The sequence below is a fragment of the Orcinus orca genome, chromosome 3 (genome assembly GCF_937001465.1).
Source record: "Orcinus orca chromosome 3, mOrcOrc1.1, whole genome shotgun sequence".
Lineage (NCBI taxonomy): Eukaryota > Metazoa > Chordata > Mammalia > Artiodactyla > Delphinidae > Orcinus > Orcinus orca.
Window position 1 is genome coordinate 184120484 of NC_064561.1, and position 21643 is coordinate 184142126.

Consider the following 21643-nt stretch of genomic DNA (forward strand, 5'->3'; position numbering starts at 1 on the left):
ACATGTGATAAACCAAATTTAGAAAAATAATCTAGGCAGTGAGTGTTCACTGCATAATTCTTTCCACTTTTTGAAGTTGGAAATTTTATAATAAAACTTTAGGAATATGAGCAAAAATTACATTAACAAAATAAAGGAAAAAATCATATAATCATGTCAATAGGTGTATAAAGATAAAACTGAATACTAGTTCATGTTTCAGACCCTTAGCAAACTAGGAATAGAAGGCACTTTATTATTTAAAGAGTACCTTACGCACACACACACCCCACAGCAGCTAACATCAAACTCAGTGGTGAAATATTGAACACTTTCTCCCTGAGGTCAGGAACAGACAAGAATGTCTGCTCTTACCACTTCCATAAAAAATTGTTCTATGAGGGGCTTCCCTGGTGGCGCAGTGGTTGAGAGTCCGCCTGCCGATGCAGGGGACACGGGTTCGTGCCCCGGTCCAGGAAGATCCCACATGCCGTGGAGCGGCTGGGCCCGTGAGCCATGGCTGCTGAGGCTGCGCGTCCGGAGCCTGTGCTCCGCAACGGGAGAGGCCACAAGAGTGAGAGGCCTGCATACCGCAAAAAAAACTAAATAAATAAAAATAAAAAATTGTTCTATAAGTCCTCTCCAGAACAATAAGACCAAGTTCAAATTTAAATAAAGAAACACATACATAAATGGAAAGTTGGAAAGTAGCAAAATTGTCATTGTTCACATATATGTTTATGTACATAAAAATCTAAGATAGTCTACAAAATATTAGGAGTAAATAAATTTGCAAAGCCACTTGCTACAAGGCTAATATATAGAATAAATTAATAATGTTTCCATATATAACCAACAAAGTATTGATAATTGGAAAATAGAGTTTTTAAAATACCAATAAAATCAAAATATATGGCATATGTGCAAAACCTATACATTTAAAATAACAAAAAATGCTGAGACACATTTAAAAAGACCAAACTAAGTGGAACAATATAACAAGTTCAAGGATTGAAAAACTAAAAAAAAAAAAAAGTTAAGATGCTAATTTTCCCTAAGTTTTCCCATAGACTTAATGGGATTTCAATCAAAATAACCCAACAAGTTTTTGTAGAAATTGACCAACTGATTTGTTAATTTATGTGGAAATGCAGTGTCTAGAAAACCAAGACCATCTTAAAGCAGCGAACAGAGTTGGAGGTCTTAAACTACCTGATTTGGAGACTCACCATGAATCTACAATAGTTAACTGTGTCGTGTTGGCATAAAGGTGGGAAAACAGTCCAAAACGTTGGAGTGTAGAAACAGAGCTGTCCATGATACTCCCTTATTACCCCATCAATCGTGTAGGCTCTGCAGTGATGTCACCTATCTCCTCCCTGATCTTGGTAATCTGTGTCTGCTCCCTTTTTCTTCCAATCAGTCTTGGCCTTTGCTCTTCCCACCAGCGATCCCCATGGGCTGATGGTCTATGGACCTAGATATTGAACGCTGAATTGATAAAAGTTAGCCATCTCTTTTCTGGGCACCCAAAGATTCCAGAGAGAAACTGAGGGTCTGTCTCAACTGGTAAGCGCTTCTCAGTGGGCTAAGATGTGCTAATTTTCAGGTGTCTTTGAGGAGTTAAATAATCAGTTAGATACATGTCCAAGGACTCATTATAAAGATATGAGCTGGAGGTAGACACTTATGAGTCATCCATGAGGCTGGGGGCATAAAGGACGGAGGAGAAGACTGGGGCCACAGTGTACACCTACCTCTTGTGGCTGCGCACGCTGCCCAGCCCCACAGCAGGCAGAGGGAGCCGTGGTCTCCGGGGCAGTGGGAGGACCTGGTGAGCACCGCCTGCATCTGTGACACACACCTCTGAAAGCTGCAGCAGGCCACGCTCACAGCGGCATGCCAGGACCAATGCCCACTTGCCATCAGGAACTCCTGGCTTGGACCCGGGGAGGGCCCAAGTCTCCCACGGCCTGGGGCTTATACATTTGGGGGCCCTTTTAAGAAAAAGCACCAGAAATTATGAATAGAATGTTGGAGACTGGCCTCAGCAGGGGCTGTGAAGGGGCCTGAGCGGGGCTTCTGGGCAGGGGTCCCAGAGCCTGCACCTGGTGAGCTTCACGGTAGCCCCACCTGCAGTCAGAGCCGGCAGCTCCCTGCCCCCTTGCACAGACACACCCATGCTCACAAACGCACTGAGGGAGGGGAAGTCACACCCAGTCCCCTTCGGGGTCAGAGTGAGGGAGGGCTGAGCAGGTGTCTCTGTGCCGGGATGAGAAGCAAAGTCACTCTCCAGCGTTTGGGGATGTTGGCGCCCTTGGTGGAGCCCCGAGGAAAACACAAGGGAGGGTCTAGCGTCTTTCGGGGACTCCGACCCATTGAGACCAACATGTCCACTCCCCTGCTTTGTTCTCCTGTCGGGGCCCAATGCACATTGTGTAACTGCCCCTCTGTTTTGGTAAAACTTCAATAGGAAGAGGGAAACGTGACAGAAAGAAAGACACCGCCCTGGAGCTGTGGGAAGGGCCGACTTGTCCTCCTGAAGATGGCAGCACTTCACCTGGGGCAGAAGGGAGGCCCCTGCAGTGCCCAGCTGCGCCCTAGCGGGTGTGCCTGAGGGCAGGTGGGGAAGGGGCTTCAGCGGGCAGGAGGACGGAGGACCTCTGGGAGCCACGGTTACCACCCCGGTCACCTTCAGGCTCTGTGATGCTGACGCAGCTGGTTCTGGGCGGTTGGGGGAGCAGATCCACACCCCAGTCTGGATGGATCTCCAAGTTAGGATGCAGGCTTATCCCACAGAGCAAAACCACCTGTCAGCTGTGTTCTGAGAGAAGTTTCCAGGGCGTCGAGGACGGCAAGGACCCTGAGTGCACGGAAAGAGAGCCTCCTTCCAGAGCCAGGAAGTGGTTCAGCCAGAGAGGCTGCAAGGGCTGCGCGGACCCGGGTTTGCTGCCGCAGCCCCTGTGCAGTTACAGCAAGTGAGCGGCTGAGTTTCCAGCCACCGCTGTGGTCGAGACCCCAGCCTTCCAGAGCCAGGCTTTGCTCCACAAAGTTCCGGACTTTCTAAGCGACAGTCTCAAAGCAGTGGGCCTGTGACAATGGGGGCGAGGCGACACTGGCGATTTCAACAACGTTTGAGGGCTGCCCTCGCCGCCCCACGCCCCGAGTGTGACAACGAAGGTGCCATGAGCCACACTGCGGGCCTGGGGCAGAAAACTCGCTACAACTCAACAAGGTGCTGGGATCGAGGGTCCGCGAACCACAGGCCCATGACCACCACCTGGAGAGCCCTGAAGACGTGCGGGTCCCCGGGCCCCTCCAGCCCCGGAATCTGGACCCCTGAAAGCTTCCCGGGCGGGACGCCTCGGGTTGTTTGCGTCTGATTAAACGCTCCTACCGGAAACTTCACCTCCCAGCGTGTGGCTGGAGGGAAGGAGCAGCAGAGACTGCTGGTGGATTATTGCTAAGACGCTGCTTCACCTCCAGACTGGGCAGGAGAACGTCATTGCCGCCCGGCCCCCGGGAGAGCGCCTGCGAGCACACAGGCCTTCCAGCCAGCGCTGCTCCCCGCCCGTGAGCGCCCTCCCGGACGCACATATTGATGGGTTAGAGAGCTTTGGGTCCAGGGGGAAAGAAGGGCCAGCAGGGGATGCTTTCCACCCTGCATACGGAGCGTGGGGTCAGGCAGAGACCTGGAAGTCAGGCTGGGGTGGGCGTGGGCCCGCCCCGGCGAGGACAGATGACCAGCGGGACTGCCGCCTGAGGACCCTCGTGGGTGCCCAAACCCCGCCCAGCCCTCTGGGGTGCCCAAGACCTGCTCCCCCCAGACGCTCTCCAGGCAGAGCAGCTCCTAGCCCGCCACCGGCAGCTTCACCTCAGACCTGGGGTCTCAGAGGCAGCGTCACCGTCCCGGGCAGCATCTCCCCACAACCCTGAGTGCAGTGAAGGCGGCTCCCGCGCCCTCAGTGGTCTGCTTCCCCGGGGACACAGCCCATGGCCCTGCCGCAGCCTGGGGATGCCACACCGCTCTCTCCGTGCAGACCCCGCTCCCTCAAGGAGGTCAGGCCCTCTGTCCTCACCCCACACAGCTCGCCGGTCCCTGGAGAGTAAGGAACAGCTGCCCGAGGCCGGCCCATGCCCACCCCAGCCCCTGCTCAGGGGCCACTCCAGGCCTGACCGCTCGCCACCTCCCGTGCCGCCACGCCAAGCTTTCCTGGTCAGCGACAGTGCTGTCCCCGACCCTCCGGTCCATGCCACCCCCTGCTCCTGCCTCCACTAGGTGACTCTGGAAGTCAGGTGCGCTCAGGGGTGCACTGCAGGGACACCTCCTCGGCAGCAGCATGTGGGCAGCACGAACACGGGGTGACACGGCATGGGGCCCCTTGCGTCTCAACAGCCACGACTTCTTCTGATACAGAAAACAATCCACCTAATTGTAGATTAGGTACAATTATAACTAGAAGTGAGTGCTCGCTTCTAGTTATGCACTGAGACGTGCATGTAACACACCACACACACACACACACACACACACGCACACATGCACACATGCACACGCACAGGCACGCAGAGGCTGGAAAGTCTGCCTGTTTGCTACAGTTTCCTGTTTACTGCAGTTCACATTTCTGCCTGTTTGACGTTCTCTTAGTCTCAGTCATTTGTATGCAGTGCTTGAGGAAAACAGAATGCCCAGGATGTGAAGTGTGATGGCCAAGAGCCTGCTTTGACAAAGCTTGTCACAGAGGCCCCGGAAGCATCTAGAGTTCAGAGGAGCCATTGCTAATTAAGTCTGACAGTTTCCCCTTCCTGGGGAGTGCCCAGCGTGTCCCCGCAGAAACGCCGCGTGCAAAATCTCCATCCTCAGGGAGCCGCAGCATACGGTTTCCTTCTGCTCCTCAGAGATTCATAAAATCAACTGAAAACACCTTTGCAAATGGTAAAGAAAAAAGGCAAACAGCGGAGCAAAACGTCAGACAGAGTGGTTATGTCCCAAGGCGCTTCCTTCCAATTCTGCGAGGCTCAGTGTGAAAGGAGTGCTGCCCAGTGCCCCGGGAAGCTTGTTCAGTGCACTCACACCTGGATTTCAGCAGACCTGGTGGATTACCTGCAGAGGTGAGCTCTGTCCTTTTACCTGCAGTTGTCAACAGGAGGATGTTCCTCTGACGTGTCCTGCTTTACCCCTCAGTCTTTGTCAGATTTTAAGGGATTATGGTAAATGGGTTAGAGGAGTCCTGGGTGCTACTGTGATCTTCCCCAGCTGTTCACACAGACCACGATGCCCTCAGGGCAAAAGTCAGACACTGTTAGAGATGCCCAGTGGTTTTGTTTCGTTTTCCTGGACACCAATGAAAGTTAATTTTTAATATCTCTGACATCTGATACCAGGAAGAGAGAACAACATTTTTGTTTAATCTGACACGGTGAGAAACAGTAAATTTTCACAGGGTATCACTAGAGACCTAATAAACTGGGGCATACGTGTCAGTCAAGACTCAGACAAGTGGGAAAATCTGAAACAAATCTTAAAATCACATGCAGGAAAATCATGGCCAAGGTTATTACTTTTACAGTAAGAAAGAGGAGAGGACTAAAAATTATAAATAATAATAAAAACTCCTAGAAAATACGTACATACCCGTTTCTTTTCTTCTACATAGCTTCGTGAGTATTTAGATTTTCTATTTCTCCTTGAGTCAGTTTCGGTAATTTGTGCCTTGCAATAAATGTGTCCGTTTCATCTAAGTTGTTGAATTTGTTGTCATAATTTTTCATAATGTTTCCTTATTATCAATTTAATCTATGTAAGAGCTGTAGCGATGGCCCCTCTTTTGTTTCTGAAACTGGTAAACGTGGTTCCCATTTTTTCTTGATCAATTTGTCTAGCACTTTACCATTTTATTGACCTTTCCCAGGAAGCAACTTTTATCCCCACCGACTTTCCCTGTTTTCTGTATTATTATCCCCCCCCTTGTACTTACGTTTCAATTTCTTTTGCTTGACTCTTCAGACGGAAGCTTAGATCATTGCTTTCAAATCTTTCTTTTTTCTAATGTAAGTATTTAATGTTAAAATGTCCCTCTAAGCACTGCTTTGCTGCAACCCATGAATTTTGGTGTGTTGCCTTCTCATTATCACTCAATTCAAAAGATTTTCTAATTTTCCTTGTGATTTTTTCATTGAAACTATGGTTTAAAATATGTCATTTAACTTTTAAGCATTTGAGGATTTCCCAGTGTCTACTTGTTGATTTCTAATTTATTTTGTGGTCAGAGGATATATATTGTATAATTTCAATCCATTTAAATGTACCAAAACCTGTTTCACAGCCCAGCATATAATCTACTTTGGTGAATGTGCATGTGGATGTGGGAAGAATGGATTTTACTGTTAGAAGGCGTCATGCTCTAAAGAGGTCGGTTAGACCTACTTCGTCACTAATTTGTTCCAGCCTTCTATATACTTACTGATTCTCAGCTTACGATCCGTCAGTTACTGAGACAATAGGGCTGAATCTTCTACTAATTGTATATTTGTCTATTCTCCTCTTGTTTCTGTAAGTTCACGTTTATGTATTTTGAGACTCATATGTTAGGTATATACGTATTTATGATTGTCATGTCTTTTTATTGAAATGTCCCTTGTGGTCCCAATATGGCTACTCCAGCTTGCTTATAAATGTATTTAAATAATATGATATTTTCTATCCTTTTAATTTTATGTTCAAAAATTGTTTCTTATAGGCAGCATTATTTTATCCAGTCTGACAATATCTGCATTGTGTTTAGTTTGGTTAATTTATTAATTTAATTAGTTACTCATATAATTGGATTAAGTCCGACTTCTTGATATGAGTTTTATATTTTTCCCATCTGTTGTTTGTTGCTTCTTTTTTCTGTGATCTTGTGGATTTGGTATTTTTTAAGGTTCCATTTCATGTCTTCTGTTGACTTAGTGGTTACTCTTTATTTTATTTGTATAGTGTTTGCTCTATAGTTCCAATATGCTTTTATCCTGGTTTACCTTTATAAAACATTGTATCACTGTATACATATAGAAGATTATAACAATATACTTTCATCTCTCCCTTCCTGCCTTTTATTTTAATGTTGGTATACAGATTATTTCCACATATGCTACATATTACACCATGTATTTTTATTATTTTTGCTTTAAAGTGCCAATAATTGTTTTAATAAATTGAAAAATGAAAAAAATTCATTACTCGTATATTTACTATCCCTCAAGGGTCTTAATTCCTTCAGATGTGGGTTTCAATGTGTTACCATTTTTCTCTACCTTGAGGAAACAATATAATGATTTTTTATTACCAATCCTGCTAGTAATAAAAGCCGATCTCAGCTGTAATTGGCTTTATTTTCCCTCATTTCTATAAGGAGATTTTAACTAGATATAGAATTCTAGAATGATTTTTTTTTAATCAGCACTTCAAAGTTGGTGTTCCATTGTCTCCTGCCCTTCAGTGTTTCCAATGAGAAGTCGGCCATCATTTCTGTCTTTGTCACTTTGCGTGTAATATGTCCCCCTCTCTTGGGCTACTTTTAAGAAGTTTTTCTCTTTATAATTCATTGTCAGTAATTTGATTAAAATGTGCCCTGGTATGATTTTCTTTTTTTCTCTGAGTTTCTTTGAGTGCTGTAGGTTTATATTTTCCACCAAGTTTGGAGAAATTTCAATCATTTAATCAAATGGTTTTCTGCCCTTCCTCTTTTTCTTATGTTTCCATTACACTTATGTTAGGCCTCTTGATATTACGCCAGAAGTCAATGAAGAGCTACTCTTTTTTCCAGCCATTTTTTTTTCTTTTATTGCTTCAGTTTGGACAATTTTTAGAGGCCAGTCTTCAAGTTCACTTTTCATTTTCGTTTCCAGTCTACTAGAAATCACTACCATCCAGTGATTTAAGGTATTGTGCTTTTCAGCTCCAGAATATTAATGTGGATTTTTTCTTACGGTTTCTATTCCCCTATTTATGATGTGCAGTTTTCTTTAACTACTTGGAAGTGTTTTAAAGAGCTGTTTTCAAATTCCTTTTTGCTATTTTCATCTTCCCTGTCATTTCTGGGTTTTCTTCTCCTAGGAATGAGTCAAATGACCCTGACTCTTTGCACGTCTAATCATTTTGATTGCATGCTGGCCATCGTGATTACTGTGTCTCTGAGGGGCTGGACCTTGTTGTCTTCCTTTAGTGAGTGTTGAGGACTTTCCTCCCAAAAGGAAGTAAATTGTCCATGGATCAAGTTGGTCCTCTGAAGGGTGATTTCAGGCGAAGCTGGATACAGGTTAGCCTGCACCCTGAATCTAGTTTAGCCCTACTACTAAGGCGAGCCTTTTCTGGGATCTTCATGGAAAGTCCCAAGCATTCAACCAGGTCTTTCTACTCTGTCTGGTCAGACCTTGAATGTGTGCCAGCCCTGTGTTACCACTGACAGTTCTCAAAGTTGTCCATTGACAAGAAATGGCAAGAATGATGGAATTAGCAGACAAGCACTTTTAAAAAGTTCTTATGAATATGTCCAAGCACTCAGAGAAGAATGAACACAATGAGTCTGTCTCTTTTGAAGATTTTCTCAGTCTTTGTTGTTTTGCAGTTTTATTAAGATATATCTGAGAATGAATTCCCTCATGCTTGAATGTCGCTTGAGATTAACTGAGATTCTGAAATGTCTAGATCAGTGTTTCTAATCAATCCTGGGAAATCCCCACCCATTATCTCTCCACGTGCTTTCTCTTAGCCCTTCTTGAGAAACTTTGATTAAACAAATCTGTTATTTCCTAAACATCCTGTTAAACTAATCTATTATTCTATAGTTTCCTTTTTTAATCTTTCTGGTTCGGGACTCTTTGGGGACTATTTTACAATTCACTGGTTCTCTTTTCAGCCGTATTAACTTTCTATTAAACTCATCTGTTGAGGTTTTTTCAGTTTCTTAACATTTTGTTTCTGGAAGTTCTATTTAATTCATTTACAAATTAGCTGTGTCATTTTTTTAAATTTCCTGATCCCTGCAAGTATTTCCAAGCTTGTTTTTAATTTGTTATTTTATAATCCATGTTCAATGTTTCCAATTTCTGAATTCTTTATGGGCATTTTCTATAAAGCTTTGTCGTACAGAGATGCGTGTTTCCAGATTAGTCAGAGTATAATGAGAGTGGGCTTGAGAAAGGACTTTTTTCTCTAGTTAGTTTGGAAGAATTTCAGGAAAAAGGGGAGATTCATGCCTCTATTTTTATGGTCTAAAATGACAGTATCAATAGTAATTAACATTTATACTGCACTTTTAAATGTATACTTTTATTTTAATTTCCACAAAAACTTCCTGTTATTTGCTTCACTGTCTCTTTCCTGGATAAAGAAACTGAGATTTGAATAAGATAATCTGTTGCTAGATTCCTACAATGGAAAGTGACCAAGCCAGAACTCATCCTGGCTATTCTGACCACAAGCACCATGTTGGATGCTGTTCAGAAGCCTGGATTAAGAGATATGGGACAACTGTCTTACAGAAATAGAGGCAGTGAACAAGCCTGGGGAGGAGACATGAAAATGAATTCGTGGGAAAACCTGAGCCTGAGAACAGTAACCTCAGACGTGAGTCCCGACCGCCAGAAGGGCCACGGAAGAGCCAGGTGTCAGCAAAGGCAGAGAGAGAGTCAGTGGTGTCCCTGAGGACTGGTGTGACCAAATCTGGAACACAATGGGCTTCTGTTTCTTTACCGGCTTTAAGAGGTGGGCCTGAGATGCCCCCTACCCCTGACCTCACGTTACGGTACGTCGCAGGGTCTGAAGTGATATAAAATACATCTTAGAAAGGGGAAATAGCCATTTTCTTATCTCAGTATTTTTTAGTGTTTGGAACTTGAGGAATTCCGATCTAAAGGTTTTAGTGCCCACTTAAATGTTAAAGGAATGGGAACAGATTTTTTGGTGTGGTCATTTATAAGCTATATCCATTTGTAAGTTATAGATACATATATACACATTTCTCTGAAAAATAACCCTCACTCTTTATCAAGCTATGGTCCCCCCACCGCTTGACAAACGTCACCCATTCTTCACGATTCGTTGTACATATCACCTTCTCAGCGGATGTGACCCCTACTGCCCTGGATAGAGCAGGAGAGGGGGCAGAGGGCAGGAGGGAGGGCTGCCCCCTCTAGCCCGCCTGACTGAGCCAACCCACCTGTCACCCAGTGGAGCTCTCTCTGGACACCCCAATGACCATCACTTCCCTGCTAGACTCTTAGCACCTGGAGAGTGAGTTCACACTCCTTTTTAGAGTCTCTGAGTGATTTCTACAGCCAGTTACCCGAATTCCTTGTGGAAGAGCAGACTATAGGCGCAAACTAGCTCTCCCTGAGTGTGGAGTGCTCATCAGGCCCTGGGTTAGGAGCTATGCCTGTATTTCCTATTTAATCTTCACGCCATAAGAGGAAAGCATTTTTAGGCTGGAGTTTGCTTGTAATGTTCTCAAGGTCAAGGAGAGTTCGGATTTTAGTCCTGGGGAGCGTGACTCCTGACACCAGATCCCTTACAGTCTATCATGTTGTTTTTAAAATAATGTGCTTCAATGATGGTGGATGAACCAAGAAAATGTACGCTATCTCTTAGCACATGATAGAAATGATTCCTCACGCCAGCCCCAGGATGATGCTGACCTGTGTCGATCCAGCCACACCTTCTAGACCAGCCCTCTCTTGGGAGACAAAGCTCTATATGTAACCATAGGAAAGCAAAGGCGGTTTGCCCCTCAGGGGCGGCGCATCCACCTGGCTGACAGCCCGAGCAGCTCCAGCAGCTTGTCTGGCTCCCAGGGGATGGGGCGATGTGTACATCTCTTCCCGGCTTCTCAGTGGCATCATGTGGGCAGCTTGAAATCTGCTGGGTGGGAGTATTTACACCACAGCAATCAGCAAACCTTGCAAATCAGGGTTGTTCTCCCCAGAAACCCAGTTGCTGAATATTTACAAGCACACCATTGGAGTAAACTAAGAAAAATGTGGTGGGCATTCAGGTGACCTTCTTCATGCATTGGACATAATAAAATAAAATATAAAGTAAAATAACCAGAGAGAAAGTATTTAACAACAGTTAATAAAGGAAAAAGGAAAATAATAAAACCACTCCAAAGTAAAATTCAGCTCTAACTGTTTTAGCGGCAATAATATGCCCTCTTTGCTAAAGCACTTTCGAATGCTTTAACGTGGGGATTGATACTCCTGTCACAGGGCACCCAACCACCAGACTTGGACCCTTGGAACAGGGAGCACTGGGACGCCCAACATCGACAAAACAACATGAGTGGGTTTTTTGGGTTTTTTTTCTGGTACGCGGGCCTCTCACTGCTGTGGCCTCTCCCATTGCGGAGCACAGGCTCCGGACGCGCAGGCTCAGCGGCCATGGCTCTTGGGCCCAGCCGCTCCGCGGCATGTGGGCTCTTCCCGGACCGGGGCACGAACCCGCGTCCCCTGCATCGGCAGGCGGACTCTCAACCACTGCGCCACCAGGGAAGCCCACCATGAGTGTTTTGAGCTACCACTTTAAGAGAAACTCAGTACATGAAATTGCGTGGCCCCCTCAATTTCTCTGGCTGACTGTTGGCTCCCGAAAGCAGAAGCGTCCTCCGGCTCAACCTCCGAGGCACTGGAGACCTGGGCAGGGGCTGGTGCTCTGGGGCTGGTGCCACATGCTGTGCTTAGCACCTCAAGCATGAAATCAAGAAAATCTTCTAGCGCAGGTCCAGGACGTTATTGGTCAACACTGCAGAAGAATTCAGAGCTTCTCCATCTTTTCTAAGCACGCAGTCCACGCTTGGATGCCTCCGCCCCTATCTCTCCGCGCCACACACGAGTCTCTTGCCCCATTACAAGGCTGGTGTGGAGCCTAATCTTGCCCAAGGGGGAGCCCCAAATGTTGCAAGAGAGCTGATTTCTCACCCCACGTGTGGCCACACGCTGGCCCCTTATTCCCAGCTATTCACCATCTCTCGGGAATCAGAGGTCTATTTGCCCCGAAGCCCTTTTTTTTTTTTTTTTTTTTTTTTACTGCCTGGGTCTCTGCACTAGCCCAGGGAGGGAGAACACATTCGGGTAGGATTAAGTCCTATTCTGTTTCCAAACTGGGAAAGAATGCGATTTGTCCTCCGATATTTGGGAAACAGATCATCTCAGCAGAGAACATCAGGGCTCTCCAAACAGCAGCCTGCTCTTTCCCTCATAAACAAATTACGCAAACTCTCTCTTCTTCCAGAATTAGCGATGTCACCATTAATTATGCAACTGACAACAATGGATTTGGAGATACGGGAAAGCATGTCATGAATGTTTCAACCACTGTGTCCTCAAGACTCCATCATCTTTAAGTACATCAGCCATCATCGCCAGGACCTCTTCCCCTCACGAAGAGGCCTCGGAGGTGGACTCAACCCACAGGACTTCGGCTGGTGGGTAGAGGGGTGAGCACCCGGGAGTGGGAGCCACACGCTTACGTGCCTGGGTGCATTTGGCATTATTTATTGTCTGCATTTCTTTTCTTTTAGTAAAGGGATTAAAAATTGCTGGCAACGTGTCATCATTCCAACTCCTACTTTCTTTAACAAGCTTCACTTCCCTTTCTTGCTCTGACCTGCTCTCAGCATTCCTTCCTGCTGTTAGATATTACTTGAGATAACAAGATTTCAGGGTAACATTCTTACCTTGTGAATTTCCCACGAGATCATGTGTCCTGAGTCAAAGGCCACCTTTGCCTTGTGATCAGTAGAAACTGGCTGAAGACTTCTTCCCCGTTTCTACTCAGTGAGTCCAATGTGCGTCCCACCCTCCGCCCTGTGCTCTGGTCACTGAGGCTGGAGGTGGACGCTTGGGGCCTGGGGTGCAGGGAGGATGAGCCCTGGCTCACCGCCCTTCTGAGATGAGAGTGGCTGACGCCCAAAGGGCTCAGTCCTTAACAAAGGGGCAAGGCTTCCCCCGCATGGACTGCGGGGATGCACACGTGTACCCATGAAGCACTGAGGTCACCGCAGACACCTCACGGGGGTGATGGCCCACGGGTTTCATGTGCCTCAGTGCAAACCTGGAAGCAGCTTGGAAGAGGAGATATTCCCTCTGGCACGTCTGGTTTGGGATTAGTGTTTATGGGATGACTAACCCTCTCCTCCTAAGAAGGAAAATCACAGTGATGCCCCAGGAGCTCCAGGCCTCCAAAGGGGACCAGCAGGGTCGCCAATGTTCTCAACGAGTCGCATCACAGGTGTGCAGCGAGCATCCCAGACAGGCTGGTTTCTTCTACAAAACCTTTCCTGACCGGTCACCACTGCTTTCACAGAACACCATGCAAAATAACTACAATTCTAAACACAATATGGTAATTCTGGATTAGATCTTGGAACCAAAGAAAAAGGACATAGTGGAAAAACTGGTGAAGTGAGAAGGAACTCTGGAGTTCTGCTAGCAGTAACGCGCCGAGGTCGACTCCTTGCTGTGACAACGTGAAGCGGTTGTGTGTACACTTGGGGAGGGGAGCACAGAATGCTGTGTGCTCTCTTTGAAACTTCTCTGTGCATCTAAAATTATTCCCAAACAAAAAGGTTCCTTAAAAAAAACAAAAGGCAACCTGAAAAGCAAGTGAATGAGTTCATGGTTTATTTCAGTAAGTGATCACCAAGTCAGGTGGCATCTTCCCTAAAGATATGGCTGTGTGACAGCTACCAGCTTTGCTAAGCTTTCTTTGAATTTCCTCAATACAATTAATTATAATATAGAGCATCTTTTAAATGAATGAATGCATAAAACCAACTACTTGGATAATTGCCTACTTGAACACAGGAACATAATCACCACCATATATTAACTGAAAATGCAACGTTAAAATGCACACACAAACAAGGGAAAATCCAACAAGTAAATAAACAGGAAACGGTGCCCGGGAATTTGCTTAGTGTGTCGATCCGGATTCAAGGAAGTTACAGTGTCGAGGACACGTTCTTGTGAATTGTCGAGGACAATCCTTCTTAAAAACCCATTTGGAAGGATGACCCAAGGACAGGCAAGGGGTCTCGACGCTCCAGGTCAGCAGACGGAAAGCAGCTGACCAGAGGGGGCCGGGTGTACACAGGACGTAGCAGGGAAGAGGGGTCCCGATGCAGTGGGGGAGGGCAGCTCCAGAAAGGAAGCTGGAAACAGGTCCATTGCTCTCTCTCGCCGGCCAAAGAGAGCTGGCCTCTGCACTACACAGTGGAGGACCCGGGGAGATGAGGCTCACCTGCTGACCCCCTGCCGACTCTTCCTGACCTGCTGGATACACACAGACGACTGTGAATGAAGGTCCCCCAGCCTGAGTTCAGGTAGCAAAGGAGAATTCTGACCGTCCTTCTCAACAGGGAAGGGATGGAAAGACACGCCACCAGTACCGTCTCCCAAAGGCAGAGATGAGGAAATCAGTGAGTGTGCCGGGGGCTGGCTGGAGCCCCAACAGTGACAAAGTGCTACAAGCCTAACACAGGGCTCAGGACGGAGAATCAAAACACGTTTCTGGAAAAGAACACTATAGGAATAAGCAGTAAATTTTAGACAGCATCTACTCTTGCTTACAAAGTTTAATAAAACAAAGTGGGAACCAGCCCCCCTAGAGCTCCCTTCCAGAGCAGGGCCACACTGAGGCCCCATGTTCAGGACAATAGAGACAGAGGAAAAATAAGGTCAGAGGAAAAGTTGAAGGGCCGGGGAACAGTCAGAAAGTCTTAGGCCGCCACGTGTCTGTTTGTTTGTTTCATCCATAAGAAAACAAGAGAAGGACCCCTGTGAAGCTAGAAACGCTGTACTGAACAGGCCTCCTTCTAAAAGTTTAGAAAAATCAGTTCCACATAAGAAATGAGCAACAGAAGAGGATCAAAATCTAACCCTGGGCTTCCCTGGTGGCGCAGTGGTTGGGAGTCCACCTGCCGATGCAGGGGACACAGGTTCGTGCCCCGGTCCGGGAAGATCCCACATGCTGGGGAGCGGCTGGGCCCGTGAGCCATGGCCACTGAGCCTGCGCGTCCGGAGCCTGTGCTCCGCAACGGGAGAGGCCACAACAGTGAGAGGCCCACGCATCACACACACACACACACACACACACACACACACACAAAATCGAACCCTATGCCAAGTCATTATATGAAGAAAAAAGAATAAAGAGCAGAACAGTATCCCTGCAGATAACGAAAACATGCAGAAAGATGTGCACAAAAACACATCAAAATCATAAGCTACCGACTTCAAAGCAAGCTGACTGCAACAGATGAACAATATAAACTTTGAGGACAAGATCATTCAAAATTAGAGAAACTCAGAAATGAGTACCTAGTACCTAAGATATAATTAGAAATAAGAGGAAAACCTCACTTCAGAAATGAGGACCAGGGTAGAACAAAACAATAAAGAAGAAACACAAGGATGAATAAGCAAAATAGATAACGGCTTAAGCAAATGAGAACATCTTAATAATACAAAAGCATGAAGAAAGAGATCGAAAGAATCCACAAGAACATGATGAATATGGGCGATAGGCAAGCGAAACCCAGCATGTGGGCGGCAGGGGTGGAAAACCGGGGGGGTGGGGGGAGGGGTCCAGTTATCAGATGAACGGGTCCAGGGAGAAAACTACAGCACAGTGACCATAGTAACAACACCCTACCCTGCATCTGACAGTTACTAAGAGGGGAGATTTTAAAAGCTCCCCCCTCCACACAGACTGTGCGAGGTGGTGGGTGTGTTAACCCATTGTGGTAATCATTACACAACACACACAAGCCTCAAATCATCCCATCGTACACCTTAAACTTAATGTTATATGTGAATTATATCTCAATAGAGCTGGGGAGGGAGAGCCAAATGGAAAGAGCAGAATAAATACTAACAAGAGCAGAAGAAAGACTTCCGAGGGGCTTCCCTGGTGGCCCAGTGGTTAAGACTGGCGCTTCCACTGCAGGGGACGCGAGTTCCATCCCTAGTCGGGGAACTAAGATCCCGCGTGCTGGCGGGGCAGCCAAAAAAAACCATTTCCTGAAATTACTTTTTAAAAGACCGCAGATATCACGTTGAAAGCAGCCCGCTTGGCTGTTGGCTTCCGCAGACCCGGTGCTGAGGGCCACGTGCTGCCCGGGGCTCCCCGGTCGGCCCCTCCCTTCCGGCTGGACCAGGACCGGCCCACCTGCCGTCCCTCCCTCCGCTACTGCGACCTCGCACGTGTCCGGCAGCGGGACAGTCCCCACGCCGCCCGCCGGCTCCACGAGGACAGCCTGCAGGGCCCCAATTCAGGAGCGGGTCATAGACGCGGCCATCACCCGAGATCTGGGCGTCCGGAGGGGACACAGCTGGGAAGGCCCTGCCAGCCTGCAAGCGCCGGGACTGAGGGACCAGGACCCGGAGCTGCCCCGCTGGACCATCGGGACCACCGCACAGCGGAGGAGGGGAGGGGAGAGGAGGCGACGGGCTGCCCCACCTTGCCGCCCGCCCCCCCCCCCCCCGCCCCCGAGGGAGCCCGGGAGGCCTCTGCTCTGCGCGGCAAGCGGTGGGGAGGGTCCGCAGGTCCGCCGGCCCCCGCTCCTGCTGGGGCCGCTCCGGTCCCCAAAGCCCACTCCCCCTGTGACGCCGGCCTCGCCGGTCCCCACCCTCCCGTGCGCCCCGGGCTCCCGTCCCTGCTGGAACGAGACCCCCAAGTCGGAAGACAGGGGGTCCCCGGTTCCAAGGGCAACAGCGCCACCGCTGGGCGGGTGCAGAGAACGCACGGGGCGGTGTGTGTGGGGCGGCGGCGGCGGCGGGGGGGGGGGGCGGGGGGAGAGTCAGCCGAGGGGGAAGGGACGGGGCGGGCCGCGGGCGGAGCCGGGGACACGCGGGTCGCCTAACCCTAACATCTTAAAGGAAGTCACAGGTGCTCGGAGAAGGGAAGGGTCCAGGGCAGGCCTGGCTTTGGGCGGGGGGGTGGGGGTGGGGGGGTGGGGTGGGGTGGGGGTGGTCAGCCCGGCTGGGTGCAGCCCCTCTGCTCCCCGCCCCTTATAAACGGTTCCCTTAGAAGGAGACCTCTGGCTCCGGGCACAGCATGCTGGCCAGCCCCTGGCCCTGGGCACACCTCCCCGGGGCCTCTCCCTCCTCAGTGGGGCTGAGGGGCGCCCATGCTGACGACACACACGCCGTGCTCTGGGGCTGCCAAACCGAGAGTAGCCTGTGCCCCCTCCTCGGGGCATCCGAGGAGACTGAGTCTCCCAGTCGCCACGGCCCGTGGTGCTGATGAGGCGCCTCTCCCTCCACCTGAGCCCTGTCTGCCCAGGACTTCCGAGTTTTAGGACTGAAGTCCCAGAATGCCCCTCGCACAGGGACCCCCGGGCACCCCTCCCTACACCCCACACCCCCAGCACGGTGTTTGGCAAGAACAGGGACCCTTTCTACCCAGAGAGGCTGTCCCCCGAAGGCGTGAGGACACGTGTGCGTCATGCTCCATCAGGCCTGAAGCCGACACACCAGTCCAGGGACCTCAGGACATGGCTGGAGCATCTTCCCAGGAAGAGGCCAGGGCGAGCGTCTCTTGCCAGCGTCCAGTCCTGGCGTCCAGTACCCAAGTGCGCTGGCTGGACTGCTGGGCCTCATCCCTGGGGCCTTGGGTAAGGACGGAGGGGGCCCGTGGGGCAGAGAGAGCGGACAGGCGGGAAGGAGGGTTCTGTGGGAGTGCCGGTGCCGAGGGGTCCCCACGGATCCCGCAACGGGGGCTTCCCAAGTCTCCGTAGGTCTAGCTCCCCGTGCTTTCTGTTTTTCAAAGACTTAATCATTCTTCCCCGATTCACGCAGCCCAGGTCTGCAGACCCTCACCCCCAAGGCCACCTGCACCCCGTGCGCAGCTGTCCGCTCCTGTCACACACAGCCCACCCGCCCGGCGAGGTCATCTGTACCTCCGCCGCAGGTTCTAGAGGGCCCTCCCCTCCCGCTTCACATGCTGCTTCACATGCTGCCTCTGCCTCCGGGCCGCAGGTGAGGTGTCTCCCGTGGCCCCACCCCCGCAGCCCACCTGTCAATCTCCTTTCTGGACGAGGTCCGCTTTGCACTGAGCAGACTCGGCTCTGCCGTCTCCACTGTCTTCCAGGACCTTGCTTATCCTGCCGTTCGCAATCCCTTCTCTCTGCTTCCTTTCTTCCCTCCCTCCCTCCCTTCCTTCCAAGCTGACACCTCCCTGGCCCCAGCCTCCCAGGCTCTGCTCTGGGGTGGGGGGTCCTTGGCCATCCAGCCCTGGGTCGGAGCTGGGGCTCCCTCCCTGAACACGTCAGCCCGGTGCCCTGGGGGCACTGCTCACCGGCGCTGAGCGGGTCGTGGACACGGCTTACCTTCTCCATCCGGCCAGCAGGACCCCCATCCCCACCCGCTCGCTGGCTCCAGCACAGTGACCGACCACTGAGTGAACGAAGGGGTCTCTCCTCCCGGCTCTGACCTTGAGCTCTCAGTCAGTCCTGGGAAGAAAGGAGGGGGCAGCCCCTGAACTCAGAGGCAGGACTGTATGTCCACCCCGAGCTTGGCCACAGCTGTCCCCTGAGACCCAGGGTACAGGAAGAAGCAGTCTGTGGCTTTGAGGCCCTCGTACTCCAGAAGGGGACATCTGGGGTAATCACTGCCATGGAGTCATGGCAAGGCGGCAGCAGGGAGGGCCACAGTCTGCAGTCACACGGCCAAACTCAGGAATCCCCCTTTGCCACCACCCACGGCCGACTAGGCACCTTCTCAGCCTCTCCCCGTACGACTGGGGCAACTGCTCCATCGGACGTGAGCCTGGGGAGCAAACAAGCTGACACGGGAAGGGCTCAGTAAATGTCCACCTTACTGTGGATTGAGAAAGTGTTAAAAATAACGCCACAGCGCAACACGACAACATTTTAGCGAATGCCTGTTATAACCTTCTAGGCGGGAGTCCTACTCTCTGCTCTGTGACCAAGCAGCCGTGCAGAGGGAGGGCCGCGGGCACCTTGATAACAGTCGTGTCTGGTGCAGGTAGCGCCAGGGGAGCTCGGTGGCGACACGGCCATGCTGCGTGTAGCCAGATGTCTCAGCAGTGAGTACTTTTACATCTACTTTCCTCAGAGAAATAAAACACAGGTCCTGCAGTTCAGAATGAAGTGGAATTTCAAGATCTCAGTCATGAAAGCAGGAAACTCATCGAACCTTGGGATCTTACTTTGAAGGGATTTTAGCCCTCATCTCAGTCTAATCCTGGATTCAATCCTATCAATAGAGTAAGATAGTGTGACACAATGCAGTAGAAATGTAACCGTGTGGCACAACGTGGTGCAATGTGATACAATGTCATTAGCTCAGCTCAAGGGCGGCATCGTAACAAGATGCAGGGGCTGTAACCCAATGTACTAGAGGAGCAGGTGGCTTCCCAAAGCCCCAGCCCAGGGTCCCCCTGCAGCCCCTCTGCTGACACCCGCTGCCCAGAATGCTGGCATCCCAAGTCTTCAGTCTGGGAGCAGCCCCGGCCGTCCGCCTCTGTGCCCTTGGGCATGGAGGACACCTGCGCCCCCACCGGCACCTTGGCCTCTGTAAAAACTGCTGTCTCATGACCTTTGTTTGGCCTGGAAACCTGAGCGTTTCTACCTGCCAAGGTATGAGTCCAGTGACCTGGAGCAGTGTCTCAGACGGCTGTTCCTGGTCACTGAAGGTGCGGGGGCAAAGCTGACCCACGTCCACTCACCGGAGCCCTCCCGAAGGCCGTGAGTTCCTTGGAGAGGACAGGGGGAATCAGCTGAAATTTCAGCACTGGCTGAACTGGGAGAGGCTGACAAGTCTGAACTAGGGTGGGGGTCCCTCTCTGCCCCGCCCGCCTCTCTCAGCCTCTCCATTTCCATGTACTCCCCGTGGCGCATCGGACTCCTGGTCGGAGCTCTGGACCTGCGCGCACCGCGGGGCTGGAGCCATCACTGTCTCCCCCGCTGTGGATGCCGCTTCCCAGCGGGGCCTGGGGCGCGCTCTGTGCAACATCAGCAAGGGGCATCTAAAAGTTGGGGTGCACCGAGGGGAGACCCAAGAAAACCGCAGAGAAGACACCCCTCCCGGGATAGCCCCACAATGGCAGCGCGGGAAGGGGCGGGTTCTGGGGACCAGTGAGAAGCGTGAATCCTCAGAGCCCCAGGGATGCAGTCACAGGGCGGCGCGGGCAGGGCACCTGTCCCCTGGGCTCAGGGCAGGCACTCTCCCCTTACGGTGCCATGTTCTCCTCCCTCAAAATCTTGTGACAACAAAAGAGTTGCCCCCCTGCTGTCTGGGTTGTACTGCCAGACACACAGCAGAGCTAGAAAGCTAGATTCGGGAGATACACGTGCCAAGGAGGGAGGGTGAAAACATCCCAGGGAGGATGGAAACAGCAGGCTGGAAGAGTGTGGCCCTCCCGCCCCCGGGGTCCAGGGGCAAACAGAGCAGGACAGCCCCAAAGCCAGGCGTGGCGATCGTGTACCCACAAGCCCCAGACACAGGTGGGAGCACGGAGGCCTCAGCAGCCCTGATCTGCCCTGTGTCTCCTCTCTGAGTTCTCTTCCCTGCCTTGTCTATGTACCTACCTTCCCAAAAACTTTTGAAAAAGTGCCTATAAAAAGTGTAATGAGGGGAACTAGTTTTCTTGAATATTACCAGCATCACAACTTCGGGGCACAAGGTAAGGAAAGCCCTAAGTTTTGAACATAAGCTGTGTTGGTTTTGTGTGTGTCAATCATATCTCACAGTGGTTCCGTCAATGTAGGTGTTTTTGTGAAAGTACTTTGTGGATGTGGTTATAGCTACAGTCGGTCATCTCTAAGTAAAGGAGGTTGTCCACGGTGATATGTGGAGTCCTCACAAGACACGGCGAAAACTCTGATCTCCTCCTCCTCTTAGAAGGGCACCAATCCCATCACAAGGTCCCCACCCTCATGACCTCATCTCACCCTAATCACCTCCCAAAGACCCCACCCCCAACACCATCCCATCAGGGGTTAGGGCTTCAACATGTGAACTGGGGAGGGACACAGACCTTCAGTCCATACCAAGGACCCTGAAGGGATCCTCCCGGATTGTCCGGATGGGGCCTAAATGCCATCACAGGGGTCCTTAGGAGAGGGAGGCAGACACGCAGAGAAGGTGACATGGAGACAGGATGGATTGGGACTTGAAGGCATTGGCCCTGAAGACTACGGTGCCGTGCCCATAAGCCAAGGAGTGCCAGCCACTGCCGGAAGCTGGAAGAGGCAAGGAACACACTCTCTGTTAGAGACTCCAAAGGGGACATGGCCCAGCTGACACCTCTACAGGAGGCCTCTGCCCCCCACCAGGGAAGAAGCTGAGACGGGGTGCGGAGGGGAGAGGCACCAGGACAGGGAAGGAGAAGAGAGTCCCCTGGAAACCAGAGCTCTCCACACCTCCACCGTGCAGTCCAGAAAAGTCCCCCACAAGGCAAGGGAAACCACAACAGCTGGCGTGAGACAGTGGCCACACGTGATGGGACTTCCTCAGCACCTGAGCGATGCCTGTGCCAGGATCTCAGCAAATGCCGGCGTCCAGGGACGACCCCTTGGTGTGGACACGCTTTAGAAGCCCTGGTGGCCACCAGTGCCTGGAGAGAGCCGTGGCTGGGCAGGAGGAGAGGGGTCACCTGGGA

At 50.5% G+C, this 21643-nt stretch overlaps 1 long non-coding RNA gene across 1 annotated transcript; it reads left to right on the forward strand.

Annotated features, from left to right (window-relative positions):
- Nucleotides 1-3029: 3029 nt before the first annotated feature.
- Nucleotides 3030-12555, forward strand: LOC117203066 (uncharacterized). Its single transcript, XR_004485664.2, has 2 exons — nucleotides 3030-5091; nucleotides 12248-12555. It is a non-coding gene; the product is annotated as an uncharacterized LOC117203066 (long non-coding RNA).
- The last annotated feature ends 9088 nt before the right edge of the window (nucleotides 12556-21643 follow it).